Raw genomic sequence first — 17,591 nt, forward strand, 5'->3', positions numbered from 1 at the left:
CACATATTTCCCTCAGATTACACCGATCCTTAAAGAATTTGAAAATAAAGTGAGAGAGAGAGATAGCTATAGATAAAGAAAGAAAAAGAGAGGGAGCAAGAGAGAGAGAGAGAGAGAGAGAGAGAGAGCACGATAGAGAGTGAGAGAGAGAGAAAGAAATATGAGAGAGAGAGAGAGTTTGAGTTTTTATAAAACCTTTATTTTTTACTCAAGTGTTAACATAAATAATGACACACTGCCTTTTCAGAAATGAAACAACAAATGTAATTCTAAACAAAAATAAATACATAACATACACATTCAACTTATTTCATCAGCAAAAAATAATTCCCCCTCCTCTACAAAACAAAGCGCTCTTTCGTAGGCCCACTTCTCCTCAAATAATAGGAGATCGTTTACAGCTGAAAAGAACTCAAAATCTATTTTTATTCTTGCTTTCACTAATCCTTTAAAAACACATCTTACATCCAGACAGATCCCTGCCTACAGACAGAAACTAAAACAAGAAGCTCCCACGCTGAGGTCTGTCCAACGCTGGTCTGACCAAGCTGACTCCACACTCCAAGACTGCTTCCATCACGTGGACTGGGAGATGTTTCGTATTGCGTCAGACAACAACATTGACGAATACGCTGATTCGGTGTGCGAGTTCATTAGAACGTGCGTTGAAGATGTCGTTCCCATAGCAACGATTAAAACATTCCCTAACCAGAAACCGTGGATTGATGGCAGCATTCGTGTGAAACTGAAGGCGCGAACCACTGCTTTTAATCAGGGCAAGGTGTCTGGTAACATGACTGAATACAAACAGTGCAGCTATTCCCTCCGCAAGGCTATCAAACAAGCTAAGCGCCAGTACAGAGACAAAGTAGAATCTCAATTCAACGGCTCAGACACAAGAGGCATGTGGCAGGGTCTACAGTCAATCACGGACTACAGGAAGAAACCCAGCCCAGTCACGGACCAGGATGTCTTGCTCCCAGGCAGACTAAATAACTTTTTGCCCGCTTTGAGGACAATACAGTGCCACTGACACGGCCTGCAACGAAAACATGCGGTCTCTCCTTCACTGCAGCCGAAGTGAGTAAGACATTTAAACGTGTTAACCCTCGCAAGGCTGCAGGCCCAGACGGCATCCCCAACCGCGCCCTCAGAGCATGCGCAGACCAGCTGGCCGGTGTGTTTACGGACATATTCAATCAATCCCTATACCAGTCTGCTGTTCCCACATGCTTCAAGAGGGCCACCATTGTTCCTGTTCCCAAGAAAGCTAAGGTAACTGAGCTAAACGACTACCGCCCGTAGCACTCACATCCGTCATCATGAAGTGCTTTGAGAGACTAGTCAAGGACCATATCACCTCCACCCTACCTGACACCCTAGACCCACTCCAATTTGCTTACCGCCCAAATAGGTCCACAGACGATGCAATCTCAACCACACTGCACACTGCCCTAACCCATCTGGACAAGAGGAATACCTATGTGAGAATGCTGTTCATCGACTACAGCTCGGCATTCAACACCATAGTACCCTCCAAGCTCGTCATCAAGCTCGAGACCCTGGGTCTCGACCCCGCCCTCTGCAACTGGGTACTGGACTTCCTGACGGGCCGCCCCCAGGTGGTGAGGATAGGCAACAACATCTCCTCCCCGCTGATCCTCAACACTGGGGCCCCACAAGGGTGCGTTCTGAGCCCTCTCCTGTACTCCCTGTTCACCCACGACTGCGTGGCCACGCACGCCTCCAACTCAATCATCAAGTTTGCGGACGACACAACAGTGGTAGGCTTGATTACCAACAACGACGAGACGGCCTACAGGGAGGAGGTGAGGGCCCTCGGAGTGTGGTGTCAGGAAAATAACCTCACACTCAACGTCAACAAAACTAAGGAGATGATTGTGGACTTCAGGAAACAGCAGAGGGAACACCCCCATCCACATCGATGGAACAGTAGTGGAGAGGGTAGCAAGTTTTAAGTTCCTCGGCATACACATCACAGACAAACTGAATTGGTCCACTCACACAGACAGCATCGTGAGGAAGGCGCAGCAGCGCCTCTTCAACCTCAGGAGGCTGAAGAAATTCGGCTTGTCACCAAAAGCACTCACAAACTTCTACAGATGCACAATCGAGAGCATCCTGGTGGGCTGTATCACCGCCTGGTATGGCAACTGCACCGCCCTCAACCGTAAGGCTCTCCAGAGGGTAGTGAGGTCTGCACAACGCATCACCGGGGGCAAACTACCTGCCCTCCAGGACACCTACACCACCCGATGCTACAGGAAGGCCATAAAGATCATCAAGGACATCAACCACCCGAGCCACTGCCTGTTCACCCCGCTGTCATCCAGAAGGCGAGGTCAGTACAGGTGCATCAAAGCTGGGACCGAGAGACTGAAAAACAGCTTCTATCTCAAGGCCATCAGACTGTTAAACAGCCACCACTAACATTGAGTGGCTACTGCCAACACACTGGCAATGACTGTCAATGACACTGACTCTACTCCAGCCACTTTAATAATGGGAATTGATGGGAGATGATGTAAATATATCACTAGCCACTTTAAACAATGCTACCTTATATAATGTTACTTACCCTACATTATTCATCTCATATGCATACGTAGATACTGTACTCTATATCATCGACTGCATCCTTATGTAATACATGTATCACTAGCCACTTTAACTATGCCACTTGGTTTACATACTCATCTCATATGTATATACTGTACTCGATATCATCTACTGTATCTTGCCTATGCTGCTCTGTACCATCACTCATTCATATATCCTTATGTACATATTCTTTATCCCCTTACACTGTGTATAAGACAGTAGTTTTTTGGAATTGTTAGTTAGATTACTTGTTCGTTATTACTGCATTGTCGGAACTAGAAGCACAAGCATTTCGCTACACTCGCATTAACATCTGCTAACCATGTGTATGTGACAAATAAAATTTGATTTGATTTGATTTGACATCCTGCCCATATCCCGTTTCTATCTTATGTTTCCTACTCAGAAAAATTGACATCTTAGCTTGTCCCAAAATAACATTTAACATTTGACATTTTCTTTTCTGTTGTTTACTATATTGAAACCCCAAAATAAAAACAGTGTTATTGAAAAACTCCCCTACAGCTTTAAACAAAGATTCCAGCATTTCCAATAGAGGTTTTATCCTCTCACACTCCATAAAACAGTGAAAAATGGTTTCTCTTATATTACAAAAAGGACATCCATCTCTAACATCTGAGTTAATAACAGATACAAAAGCATTAACTGCAATGATGCCATGTAAAACCCTCCATTGCATATCACCAGTACCCTTTTGTAACGGTGGCTTGTACAGTGCTCTCCATGCTGGCTTTACCTTGTCATCAATGCCCAATTTTACCCTCCATGGAGTGTTTCTATTTTTCAATTTATCTTTATTTGACACACCCCCTATACAAGTCCTTCCCATTCACCTCATCCAAACCCACCTCCTCCAACCCTCTCAAATCCAGCAATAACGCCTTTCTTTCTGACTCTGGGATATTCGGTGTAATCCCTAGTCTTGGAAATGAGACGTCTTCATCTTGTACCTTCTTCTTGTGGCTACTAAGCATACCCCATTCTTCCGCTGACAGAACCTTCCTACAGCTCCCCAGCATTTGTCCGACAATCCTTTCCGACCTCATCCCCAAATGTTCTGCCACCCGTCTTCCATCCATTAAGGCGGGCCCAGCCATGGCCATTAACTGTTTTAAGGTGATGATTTTCCCCTTCACCAGAATCTTGGAGAAATGTGGAACAGCTGCAGTTGTACAATCCAGTCTTGCCCCATACACCAGAGGTTCCTCCAACAGCCAATGCACTGACTCCGCTGAAGTTCTTCTGGACACCTTCATTATGCTCCACACTCTGAGAAGGCCTCTGTAAAACGGAGGTACTCCCTCCCTAGAAATCTGGCTACTATCAACCAGAAATAAAGCCTTCTTTAAACCTAATCCTCCAACCCGCTGTAATATAAGACCTGCCACCCCTCTCCACACCACATTTTCCTGTCCATAAAGCAACCTTTGAATAAACTGAAACCGGAAAGCAGCAGCCCTACTAGCAAGATGTACAAGACCTTGTCCCCCCTCCTCTTTTGACAAATACAAAACACTTTGTGGAACCCAGTGATATTTATCCCAAAAGAAATCCACAATAATTGCCTGTATCTTAGCCAGAAGGCCAGATGGTGGTTCTAAAACTGACAGCCGATGCCACAGTACAGAGGCAATCACATTGTTAACTATAATAGTGTGCCCCCTATATGACATACGAGATAATAACCACCGCCATCTCCTCATCCTCCCTTCCACCATTTCAACCACCCCACTCCAATTTTTTTCCATAGTCCCCTCATCTCCTAGGTACACTCCAAGATACTTAAAACCTCCCTTACACCATTCTAGCCCCCCTGGCAAAGCCATGATCCCTCCAGTCCATTCTCCAATCCGTAAAGCACAACTCTTTTCCCAATTTACCTTTGCAGAGGATATTCCCCTAAAACGATCAACCATTAGACTCAAGCTATCCACCTCCGCTTGATTTTTCACTAACACAACTACATCATCAGCATAGGCTGAGAGATGAATAGGAGGAATATCCTCTGAAAGGCACACCCCTGCAATGCGACTTCTAATGCTATTTAGTAGTGGCTCTATAGCAATGGCATATAACATCCCTGACATAGAACATCCCTGCCTAATACCTCTACACACTTTAAAAGGAGCACTCAAACCACCGTTAACTTTCAATACACTTTCAATGTCACCATATATCACCTTTATCATGGCAATAAAACCAGAGCTGAACCCAAACGCCTCAAACGTGTGCCATAAATATTGATGTTCAACTCGGTCAAATGCCTTTTCCTGATCAATTGAAATTAGACCAGCATCCAACCCAATATAGCCCTAGAGACGTCCAAATAATCACGAATCAGAGAAATGTTATTCCCTATCTGCCTGCCAGGAACACAGTAAGACTGATCCGTATGTATGATTTGCCCCATCACCTCCCTCAGCCTGTTGGACAAAGCCTTTGACAATATCTTATAATCAGTGCACAATAAAGCCACCGGCCTCCAGTTCTTCACCTCCCTCGGGTCACCCTTTTTGGGCAGTTGGGTGAGGACAGCCCTTCTGCAGCTTATTGGTAGTAACCCTCCGGTTAAACTATCATTAGCTACTTCTAACCAATCCTCTCCCAACATAGCCCAAAAATACTTTTAAAAAATCAACGGGAAGCCCATCAATGCCTGGTGCCCTTCCATTTTCCATGCCTTTTAATGCAGTGTATAAATCCTGTAAAGACAATGGTTGCTCAAGCTCAACCTGAGCTTCTGCAGCCACCTTTGGGAGCCCATCAAAGAACTGCTGTGTCACTGTTTTATCCTCACACTTGTAGAGCTCAGCATAGAACTCTACTGCCCTCTTTTTAATTTCACTAGGGCTAGTGAGCTCTTGTCCAACAGCTGATTTGAGACAATGAATAATTTTTCTTTGTCCATTCTTTTTCTCTAAACCAAAGAAAAATTTGGATGAGGCATCCATTTCAGATATTCCCTGAAACTTACTTCTCACCAGTGCCCCCTGTGCTCTGATACCCAGCAGGTCTGCCAATGCAGCTTTTCTCCTCTTGAGGGCCTGAGTATGGCCTCGATCTCCTGTGGTCTCAACCAACGTCATGAGTTCTACTATTTCAATCTCTAGGGCTTTCATTGATCTGGTGATATCCTTGGTGACATTCCTCGTGTATTGATTACAAAATTGTTGAATCTGGATTTTCCCTATATCCCACCACTGTTGAAGGGATACAAAACTGGCCTTTTGAGACCTCCACCTCTCCCAGACAAAACTGAAACAGTTCCTGAAGTGAGCATCACTCAATAAAGTTATATTAAAATGCCAGTATGCGCTTTTGGGTTTTACATCGTTAATGAACACCACCTCTGTTATTAAACAATGATCAGAAAATCCCACTGGGGTTATCACACTTGATTTACAGACCTGAGATTGATGCTCAAAAACATAAAACCTATCTAACCTGGCCATAGAGATGATGCTCTCTCTCACATGCGCCCAGGTGTACTGCCTTGTTCCTCCATGTTGACTCCGCCAAATATCACACAGTTCATGTGTTACAATGAGGCGTTTTAAAAAAGTCCTTGAGGCTATATGAGGTTCTTGGTGATTTCTATCTAAATCGCTAACTGTGCAGTTAAAATCCCCAGCAATAAATAAATAATCTTCTTTGTTACATTTCTCAATGGTATTTGATAATGTCTCTAAAAAACATACCCTCTCAACTGTCACCACTGGGGCATATACATTTATCAGACACATAGTGATGTTTTCATACCTTGCTCTAACTTTTCATAACCTCCCCTCAACTACCTCTTCAACTTCATGTGACAAAGGCAAAAACCCTTTTGAGAACAAGATAACCACACCCCCAGTTTCTGAGTTTTTATGACTACACACCACTGTCCCCCCCACTCCTGTTGCCACATAACTTCATTTTCCAAATTACTATGCGTTTCTTGTAGAAAATTTATGTCACTTCCCTTTCCCCTAATTAACTCATACACCATGGCTCTTTTTTTAACATCTCTTGCCCCATTTACGTTTAAAGAAGAAATCTTAAAACTGCTCATGGATGAAAAAAATATACAGAGGAAGATACATCCACCACATCTCTTTTCAGAGTTAAAACTGCAACTGAACTCTTTCATTTTCTTTAGAATTTACATCACTTATCACTCTCGTGACCACTTTCTTTAGTCTAGCAATTTCAGGGCTTTTCAAACTTCCCCCTGTAATTTTTGACATCAGAAACTTTGCTGATTCAATAAACAATTCACGTTCAGGGAAAAAATCAGTGACATTGTAATCCTGCATATATTTCCTCCCTTTTGTCAACTTCAGAAATTGACGTATCTTCTCGATCCCATACCTCCCTTCCACCCCATTTATCTCACTATATTGTTGTGACGCGTCCGATGACTCACTCTCGCTATCCTCTCCAGAAGAGAACTCCACCATCTCTACACCTTGCTCATCTTCAACTGATTTATCACTCTCTACCTTTCTCTTAGAATTAGACCCTTCACCACCCCTTAAATTCTTCCTTTTACTCCTCGGTATTTTGAAAACATCCGCTTCCTTTTCCGTTATTTCAATCTCCTCTTGACCTCCAATTTCATTTTCCAGCACCACCTCAGCGACGGCAGTAATTTCCCTCTTTATTCTGATCTAAACACAATGCCTTCCTCTCCTACTTTTCCAACCACATCTGCCCACCTTCTCTCTTCCCCTGCACCCTTAGCATGTTCATCCCTTCGCGGTGGTGCGTTAGTTGCACCCGCACTAGAGCTACTACCAGGCTCAGCGCGCTCATTCTCGGGACAACTGCACCAAATGCCCCTCTCTTCCACAGCCAAAGCATTTCATTGATTCAGTAGATGCATAGAAGACATAATCAAATCCATCAATCTTAAAGCTGAACGCTAAATTCAGTTAATCTCCGTCCTTTTTTAAAATCATATGCACTTGTCTCCTATGAGACACGACATGTTTCAACAACGGAGATTTGCATCCAAAAAGAACCTTCTTTATTGTAGATACGATTTGACCATGGCGAGATAACTCTCGCTCCAACACTTCATCTCTAACAAATGGTGGCACGTTAGAAAGTATAACTTTCTTCGCGGGATTCATAAGCGGAAATACCGGCATCTGTGTCTCCCTTAACACAACACCCCTCTCAACTATCTTATTCACCTTTTCAATTGAATCTAAGAATATCACTACAGCGCTATTCATCCTTGAGGCTGATTTGATGCTATCATACCCAATGATAGCACCCACAGCCAAGCTACATTCTTCCACTGAACACCCGGCCGCAGCAGGAATCTTTACTCCATGCCTCCGACTAAGTTTTTCAAACTCTACACTTCGCGAGTGGCCATTGCAACCAGCCCCACCCGCTGGTTGTGCCCTCGCGAAAAACCAACCTCAAAGATCCCACCACCCCTATACGTGCTTAGTGATAATTAAACAAGATACCCTTAAAACAACTAAACTAATCAATATATATATATATATATATATATATATATACACATACCAAAACCCGATAGAGTGAAAATAAATTCCATTCGCTCTCACAATCACTCCTGCTTGACGACTCACTCCCAGCATGCACTCCGAAGAGAGAGAGAGAGAGAGAGAGAGAGAGAGAGAGCGAGAAATGAAGAGAGAGAAAGAGGGCGAGATATTAGAGAAAGAGAGTGAGAGCAAGATAGAGTAATAGATAAAGAGAGAGAGAGAGAGAGAGAGAGAGAGAGAAAGAGCGAGAGAGAGAGTGAGAGAAAGAGAGAGTGAGAGAAAGCGAGAGAGAGCTGAGAAAAAGTTGAGACAGAGAGAAGGACGTGCAGATACAGAGCAATGTGTGAAATGTTTCCAAAGAGATATAGTTGGCCAACCTACAAGTCAGTCTGACTCAAATACAATTTAGAGAGACTGTGGGAGTTCTAGTTGAACATCATCAACATCAGCTCTGCTGGCATACTGTACTACTGCTGAGTACTGATCAGCTAGCATACTGTACTACTGCTGAGTACTGATCAGCTGACATACTGTACTACTGCTGAGTACTGATCAGCTGGCATACTGTACTACTGCTGAGTACTGAACAGCTGGCATACTGTACTACTGCTGATTACTGATCAGTTGGCATACTGTACTACTGCTGAGTACTGATCAGCTGGCATACTGTACTACTGCTGAGTACTGATCAGCTGGCATACTGTACTACTGCTGAGTACTGATCAGCTGGCATACTGTACTACTGCTGAGTACTGATCAGCTGGCATACTGTACTACTGCTGAGTACTGATCAGCTGGCATACTGTACTACTGCTGAGTACTGATCAGCTGGCATACTGTACTACTGCTGAGTACTGATCAGCTGGCATACTGTACTACTGCTGAGTACTGAACAGCTGGCATACTGTACTACTGCTGAGTACTGATCAGTTGGCATACTGTACTACTGCTGAGTACTGATCAGTTGGCATACTGTACTACTGCTGAGTACTGATCAGTTGGCATACTGTACTACTGCTGAGCACCCCATATTTTGGCACTTTTTTTCCCACACTTTGTATCTTCACTCTTTTTCTGCTGATTTTCCATTCCTATTCCTGATACCTGCTGGTTCTGTCGGACAGAGCATCTCACATTCCCATCCCTGGTACCTGGCTGGTCCTGTCGGACAGAGCATCTCACATTCCTATTCATGCTACCTGGCTGGTCTTGTCGGACAGAGCATCTCACATTCCCATCCCTGGTACCTGCTGGTACTGTCGGACAGAGCATCTCAAATTCCTATTCCTGATACCTGCTGGTACTGTCGGACAGAGCATCTCACAGTCCCATCCCTGGTACCTGGCTGGTTCTGTAGGACAGAACATCTCACATTCCCATCCCTGGTACCTGGCTGGTCCTGTAGGACAGAACATCTCACATTCCTATTCCTGCTACCTGGCTGGTCTTGTCGGACAGAGCATCTCACATTCCCATCCCTGGTACCTGGCTGGTCCTGTAGGACAGAACATCTCACATTCCCATCCCTGGTACCTGGCTGGTCCTGTAGGACAGAACATCTCACATTCCCATCCCTGGTACCTGGCTGGTTCTGTAGGACAGAACATCTCAAATTCCTATTCATGCTACCTGGCTGGTCCTGTAGGACAGAACATCTCACATTCCCATCCCTGGTACCTGGCTGGTCCTGTAGGACAGAACATCTCACATTCCCATCCCTGGTACCAGGTCCTGTAGGACAGAACATCTCACATTCCCATCCCTGGTACCTGGCTGGTTCTGTAGGACAGAACATCTCAAATTCCCATCCCTGGTACCTGGCTGGTCCTGTAGGACAGAACATCTCACATTCCTATTCCTGCTACCTGGCTGGTCTTGTCGGACAGAGCATCTCACATTCCCATCCCTGGTACCTGGCTGGTCCTGTAGGACAGAACATCTCACATTCCCATCCCTGGTACCTGGCTGGTCCTGTAGGACAGAACATCTCACATTCCCATCCCTGGTACCTGGCTGGTTCTGTAGGACAGAACATCTCAAATTCCTATTCATGCTACCTGGCTGGTCCTGTAGGACAGAACATCTCACATTCCCATCCCTGGTACCTGGCTGGTCCTGTAGGACAGAACATCTCACATTCCCATCCCTGGTACCTGGTCCTGTAGGACAGAACATCTCACATTCCCATCCCTGGTACCTGGCTGGTCCTGTAGGACAGAACATCTCACATTCCCATCCCTGGTACCAGGTCCTGTAGGACAGAACATCTCACATTCCCATCCCTGGTACCAGGTCCTGTAGGACAGAACATCTCACATTCCCATCCCTGGTACCAGGTCCTGTAGGACAGAACATCTCACATTCCCATCCCTGGTACCTGGTCCTGTAGGACAGAACATCTCACATTCCCATCCCTGGTACCAGGTCCTGTAGGACAGAACATCTCACATTCCCCCTCCAGGGAGAGAGGAGAAGGATCAGATGACATCAACAGTGGTTAGCGTTTAAGCACTTAGAGATGCAGAAAAAGAAGGCAATGCTACAAACTCAACAGTCTGAAATAAAAGGCATTTCTCTCGGATTCAGCTCCAGTTCCCTCTTATCCTCCTGAGGAGGTAATGGCAACTCAGTGAGGCCAGCCAACCAGCGGTCCTGGGATCAAATAGTATTTGATACATTTTAAATACTTTATTGGTGATTGATTAGGCTTGTCTGGGTTAATGGACCAATAGAAAAGTGTCAAAAGTATAAACCCCGTCGAAATGGCACTCCAGGCAGGCTAAAGAAAACGTTTACATTTTTTAGAAAATATTTCAAATAGTATTTGAACCCAGGTCTGCCTGCCAGCTCAGCTCTCTTCCCTCCCACTCTGGCTCTGCTGATGGCCTCAGCACTTCAGTCTATCACTGCTGAAATAAATCCTACTTCACCGCAGCACTGGGACTACACTTCAGAGCAGGTTAGAGCAGGCTGGGACTGAGAGGGAGAAGACGGGAGGGGGAGAGGAGAGAGGGGAGGGGATAAAAAGATAGGGAGAGTTGGGGGAGGGGGGGAAGAGTAGAGGGGTGAGAAAAGGAGGGAAACAGAAGAGAGGATTAGAGAAGAGGGAAAGGAAAGGGAGAAGAACAGTAGATGAGAGGAAAGCAGATTTGTGGAGGATCTGTAGGAGGTATGTGTCAAGATACTCCAATCTGTCCCAGGGCCAACCAGCTCCACATGGGAGAGTGGTACTCCACAGTCATCTGACCCTCCTGTGTCCTGCCATAGCAGCCTGCCACTCCACAGTCATCTGATCCTCCTGTGTCCTGCCATAGCAGCCTGCCACTCTACAGGCAGCTGATCCTCCTGTGTCCTGCCACGGCAGCCTGCCACTCCACAGTCAGCTGATCCTCCTGTGTCCTGCCACTCCACAGTCAGCTGATCCGCCTGTGTCCTGCCACGGCAGCCTGCCACTCTACAGTCAGCTGATCCTCCTGTGTCCTGCCATAGCAGCCTGCCACTCCACAGTCAGCTGATCCTGATGTGTCCTGCCATAGCAGCCTGCCACTCCAGTCAGCTGATCCTCCTGTGTCCTGCCACTCTACAGTCAGCTGATCCTCCTGTGTCCTGCCATAGCAGCCTGCCACTCCAAAAGTCAGCTGATCCTCCTGTGTCCTGCCATGGCAGCCTGCCACTCCACAGTCAGCTGATCCTCCTGTGTCCTGCCATAGCAGCCTGCCACTCCACAGTCAGCTGATCCTCCTGTGTCCTGCCACTCTACAGTCAGCTGATCCTCCTGTATCCTGCCACTCTACCGTCAGCTGATCCTCCTGTGTCCTGCCACGGCAGCCTGCCACTCTACAGTCAGCTGATCCTCCTGTGTCCTGCCATAGCAGCCTGCCACTCCACAGTCAGCTGATCCTCCTGTGTCCTGCCACTCTACAGTCAGCTGATCCTCCTGTATCCTGCCACTCTACAGTCAGCTGATCCTCCTGTGTCCTGCCATAGCAGCCTGCCACTCCACAGTCAGCTGATCCTCCTGTGTCCTGCCACTCCACAGTTAGCTGATCCTCCTGTGTCCTGCCACGGCAGCCTGCCACTCCGCAGTTAGCTGATCCTCCTGTGTCCTGCCACGGCAGCCTGCCACTCTAGTCAGCTGATCCTCCTGTACCCTGCCACTCCACAGTCAGCTGATCCTCCTTTGTCCTGCCATTCCACAGTCAGCTGATCCTCCTGTGTCCTACCATTCCACAGTCAGCTGATCCTCCTGTGTCCTGCCACGGCAGCCTGTCATTATCTGCTAGGCCTATACCTGCTGTCATCTACTCTGCTCTACACTTCAGCAATTCTCCTATTCCCTCCTCTTCCCTCCTCTCCTCTCTACACTGTCAACCACTCCTCTCACTCAAGGTATTATAGTGTATAAACCATGGAGACAAAATGGAACAGCTGATGGTCCCTAATGGCATATTATCTTCACTTCACTAAAGTACTGTATAGTAGCTGCATGACAGCATACAAAAGCCAAAAGTTTGATGTTACTAAAATACTGCAGTTATATAAATGGGATAGAGAGCAAACCACCAAAATACAGTGTTATATAAAGTAGTCCCAACCCTATCTCTTCTTACTGTATTATAAAGTAGTCCCAACCCTATCTCTTCTTACCGTATTATAAAGTAGTCCCGACCCTATCTCTTCTTACCGTATTATAAAGTAGTCCCGACCCTATCTCTTCTTACTGTATTATAAAGTAGTCCCGACCCTATCTCTTCTTACTGTATTATAAAGTAGTCCCAACCCTATCTCTTCTTACCGTATTATAAAGTAGTCCCAACCCTATCTCTTCTTACTGTATTATAAAGTAGTCCCGAACCTATCTCTTCTTACCGTATTATAAAGTAGTCCCAACCCTATCTCTTCTTACTGTATTATAAAGTAGTCCCAACCCTCCTTACTGTATTATAAAGTAGTCCCAACCCTATCTCTTCTTACCGTATTATAAAGTAGTCCCAACCCTCCTTACTGTATTATAAAGTAGTCCCAACCCTCCTTACTGTATTATAAAGTAGTCCCAACCCTATCTCTTCTTACCGTATTATAAAGTAGTCCCAACCCTATCTCTTCTTACCGTATTATAAAGTAGTCCCAACCCTCCTTACTGTATTATAAAGTAGTCCCAACCCTCCTTACTGTATTATAAAGTAGTCCCGACCCTATCTCTTCTTACCGTATTATAAAGTAGTCCCGACCCTATCTCTTCTTACCGTATTATAAAGTAGTCCCGACCCTATCTCTTCTTACCGTATTATAAAGTAGTCCCGACCCTATCTCTTCTTACCGTATTATAAAGTAGTCCCGACCCTATCTCTTCTTACCGTATTATAAAGTAGTCCCGACCCTATCTCTTCTTACCCCCCAACCCTATCTCTTCTTACCCAACCCTATCTCTTCTTACTGTATTATAAAAGTAGTCCCAACCCTATCTCTTCTTACCGTATTATAAAGTAGTCCCAACCCTCTCTCTTCTTACCGTATTATAAAGTAGTCCCAAGTAGTCCCCCAACCCTATCTCTTCTTACCGTATTATAAAGTAGTCCCAACCCTATCTCTTCTTACTGTATTATAAAGTAGTCCCAACCCTATCTCTTCTTACTGTATAAAGGTCCCAACCCTACTGTATTATAAAGTAGTCCCAACCCTATCTCTTCTTACTGTATTATAAAGTAGTCCCAACCCTATCTCTTCTTACTGTATTATAAAGTAGTCCCAACCCTATCTCTTCTTACTGTATTATAAAGTAGTCCCAACCCTATCTCTTCTTACTGTATTATAAAGTAGTCCCAACCCTATCTCTTCTTACTGTATTATAAAGTAGTCCCAACCCTATCTCTTCTTACTGTATTATAAAGTAGTCCCAACCCTATCTCTTCTTACTGTATTATAAAGTAGTCCCAACCCTATCTTCTTACTTACTGTATTATAAAGTAGTCCCAACCCTATCCCTATCTCTTCTTACTGTATTATAAAGTAGTCCCAACCCTATCTCTTCTTACTGTATTATAAAGTAGTCCCAACCCTATCTCTTCTTACTGTATTATAAAGTAGTCCCAACCCTATCTCTTCTTACTGTATTATAAAGTAGTCCCAACCCCATCTCTTCTTACTGTATTATCAAGTAGTCCCAACCCCATCTCTTCTTACTGTATTATCAAGTAGTCCAACCCTATCTCTTCTTACTGTAGGTGGACTGTATTTCTGTTCCGATGATTCTTTCAACCTCATGTACAGTAGTGACTTGTGGATAACAATTGTTTTCTGTCTGAGACCTCTGTAATTATGTAGCTGTATTTATATTCTGGTGTATTTCTCAAACAAACTCAAAGAGAGAATCTCAATTGCATACTCTTCAGGTCCTTTCTCCTCGCCTCTTTCTCAATACCCAGGGGTACCTCCCCCTCTGACCTTCTCCAATGGGTTTTTGAGAAGGAGGTGAGGAGAGAGAGGACGCGAGGAGTATGCCATTGAGATTCTCCCATAGGTACTGAGACCTACTGCATGCCCCTAGATAACACTTTGGGGACCATAAATACACCACGTGGCCTGTGGAGTAGTGGTCTATGAGTGGTGCTGCAGATATACAGAATCCTATTTCATTCTAGTGTATTTTTACCAGACTGTGTGTCGTAGTGGTTTGATGCTTGAAAATAAAAGAGAGCCGCACACTCTAGGAGCTCAGATGCAAAATATGTAATACCAACGCTTACCCTGATGAAGACAGCTTGGCTGTCGAAACGTTGGTATTACATTTTTGCATCTGAGCTCCTAGAGTGTGCGGCTCTCTTTTATTTTCAAGTTTTCTACTCCGCTAGCCAGCACCGCTAGCCAGCACCGCTAGCCAGCACCTCTAGCCAGCACCGCTAGCCAGCACCGCTAGCCCAGCACCGCTAGCCCAGCACCGCTAGCCCAGCACCGCTAGCCCAGCACCTCGTCTTTATAGGTGTGCGTTTCTTTTTCCTCTAGATCGTAGTGGTTTGATGCAACATAAAGCTGTGGCTGGTGTACGAGTGGTGTAGAAGTGGTGATGTTTTGTTGCTCTGTGATTAAGTCGGCCGGTGTTGATGGCAAACTGCGTGGTTTATGGGTAATGTAGAGTGGCAGTCAGTGCTTTATGATGAGGGAGGACCATTCTTTTTTAATGAGCACGGCCTTATTTCTATCACAGCATATTGGATGACTGTCATTCATATTCCATTCACCCAGTTCAATGTAACAGTGACAGGTTTAGGATACTGTCATTCATATTCCATTCACCCAGTTCAATGTAACAGTGAGAGGTTTAGGATACTGTCATGAATATTCACCCAGTTCAATGTAACAGTGACAGGTTTAGGATACTGTCATTCATATTCCATTCACCCAGTTCAATGTAACAGTGACAGGTTTAGGTTACTGTCATTCATATTCCATTCACCCAGTTCAATGTAACAGTGACAGGTTTAGGTTACTGTCATTCATATTCACCCAGTTCAATGTAACAGTGACAGGTTTAGGTTACTGTCATTCATATTCACCCAGTTCAATGTAACAGTGATAGGTTTAGGATACTGTCATTCATATTCATCCAGTTCAATGTAACAGTGACAGGTTTAGGTTACTGTCATTCATATTCACCCAGTTTAATGTAACAGTGACAGGTTTAGGTTACTGTCATTCATATTCATCCAGTTCAATGTAACAGTGATAGGTTTAGGATACTGTCATTCATATTCATCCAGTTCAATGTAACAGTGATAGGTTTAGGCTACTACCTGATACTGTAATGGTCTCTAAACCCATCATGAGGTTGCTACAACCTATGAATGAACCGTTTACAACGTAGGTGCACACAGGTCGACAGAAAAATGATCATTACTCCAACAAACGAGAGTTTCTATTGGACAAATACAGGTATGTTTATCCCCATTTCGTTACGTTTGCTTCCGTTTAAGAAAATGAATACACCTCTGATCACACGCAAACACTATTCACTTTCATAGCAGCCACATACAAACAGATCATTTTGCTTTATGGATAATTTCTCGTCTCAACTTTTCCCTTCGCTTGTGAACTTCAGTGCACAACACAGCTGTCTCTGACCAGTTGAAAAAACCTTCCCAGGACAAACCTTCATATCATAATCGCTATCCGCTACACACAGCCTATATCGTTGTCACCCTATAATAACATCATTGTCAACATAGCTACTAGAAATAACACGTTAGTAAACCTGCTACAATCATGCAGTACAGTGTACAGTCAGCAAGCAGTATAGCAGTTACACCAGCGAGCCCTGGTGGCAATACGTTAATAAAACCAAAAGCTTACTTTGACTAGTGTTACGGTTTTCTAGGTGTGAAGGATAGTCGGACCAAAATGCAGCGTGTAGATTGCGATCCATGTTTAATCAACAAAACGTAAACACGAATCAAATACAAACACTACAAAACAAATAAACGTAACGAAAACCGAAACAGCCTATACTTGTGTCAACTAACACAGCAACAGGAACAAAGACACTAAGGACAATCACCCACGACAAACTCAAAGAATATGGCTGCCTAAATATGGTTCCCAATCAGAGACAACGATAAACACCTGCCTCTGATTGAGAACCACTCCAGACAGCCATAGACTTTGCTAGATAACCCCACTAGCTACAATCCCAATACATACACACCAAAACCCCAAGACAAAAACACACCACAATACAAAAACCCCATGCCACACCCTGGCCTGACCCAATACATGAAGAAAAACACAAAATACTTAGACCAGGGCGTGACAACTAGGAAGAGTTCTAGTGTTGGATAGCCATAACCAGCTAGCTAACATAGCATCCTTCTCTGTTTGAGCCGGGTGTTTGAGTAGGCTAAACTAGCTAGCTGCATTCACAAGCTAAGTGAAAGTGAAAAAAAATACAATTAATTATACCTCTCTCGCTTCTCCTTCATTTTTAAATGAATTTGTCAAAAACTGCACAACTATTGTCTTTCTCTCTCTGAGTCAATTACTCACCACATTTTATACACTGCAGTACTAACTAGCTATAGCTTATACTTTCAGTAATAGATTTATTCTCTTTGATTGTGTGGACAACATCTCAGTTCATGCTGCAAGAGATCTGATAGGTTGGAGGACGTCCTCTTGAAGTTGTCATAATTACTGTTTAAGTCTATGGAAGGGGTTGAGAACCATGAGCCTCTCAGGTTTTGTATTGAAGTCATTGTACTCAGAGGAGGACGGAAGCTAGCTGTCCTCAGGCTACACCATGGTGCTACCCTACAGAGTGCTGTTGAGGCTACTGTAGACATTCATTGCAAAACAGTGTGTTTTAATAAATTATTTTGTGATGTGAATATATTTAGTATAGCTTTATCTAAAAATGATTACTTGTTTAAATGTTTCACAATTTTTATTGTA

General features: G+C 44.4%; 1 protein-coding gene across 3 annotated transcripts in view; it reads right to left on the bottom strand.

Annotated features, from left to right (window-relative positions):
* The window catches only part of LOC112257051 (probable E3 ubiquitin-protein ligase MID2), a 213,253-nt gene that overhangs the window by 47,309 nt on the left and 148,353 nt on the right, over positions 1 to 17,591 (bottom strand). The window lies entirely within an intron of this gene.

This window comes from Oncorhynchus tshawytscha, linkage group LG08 (assembly GCF_018296145.1).
Source record: "Oncorhynchus tshawytscha isolate Ot180627B linkage group LG08, Otsh_v2.0, whole genome shotgun sequence".
Classification (NCBI taxonomy): domain Eukaryota; kingdom Metazoa; phylum Chordata; class Actinopteri; order Salmoniformes; family Salmonidae; genus Oncorhynchus; species Oncorhynchus tshawytscha.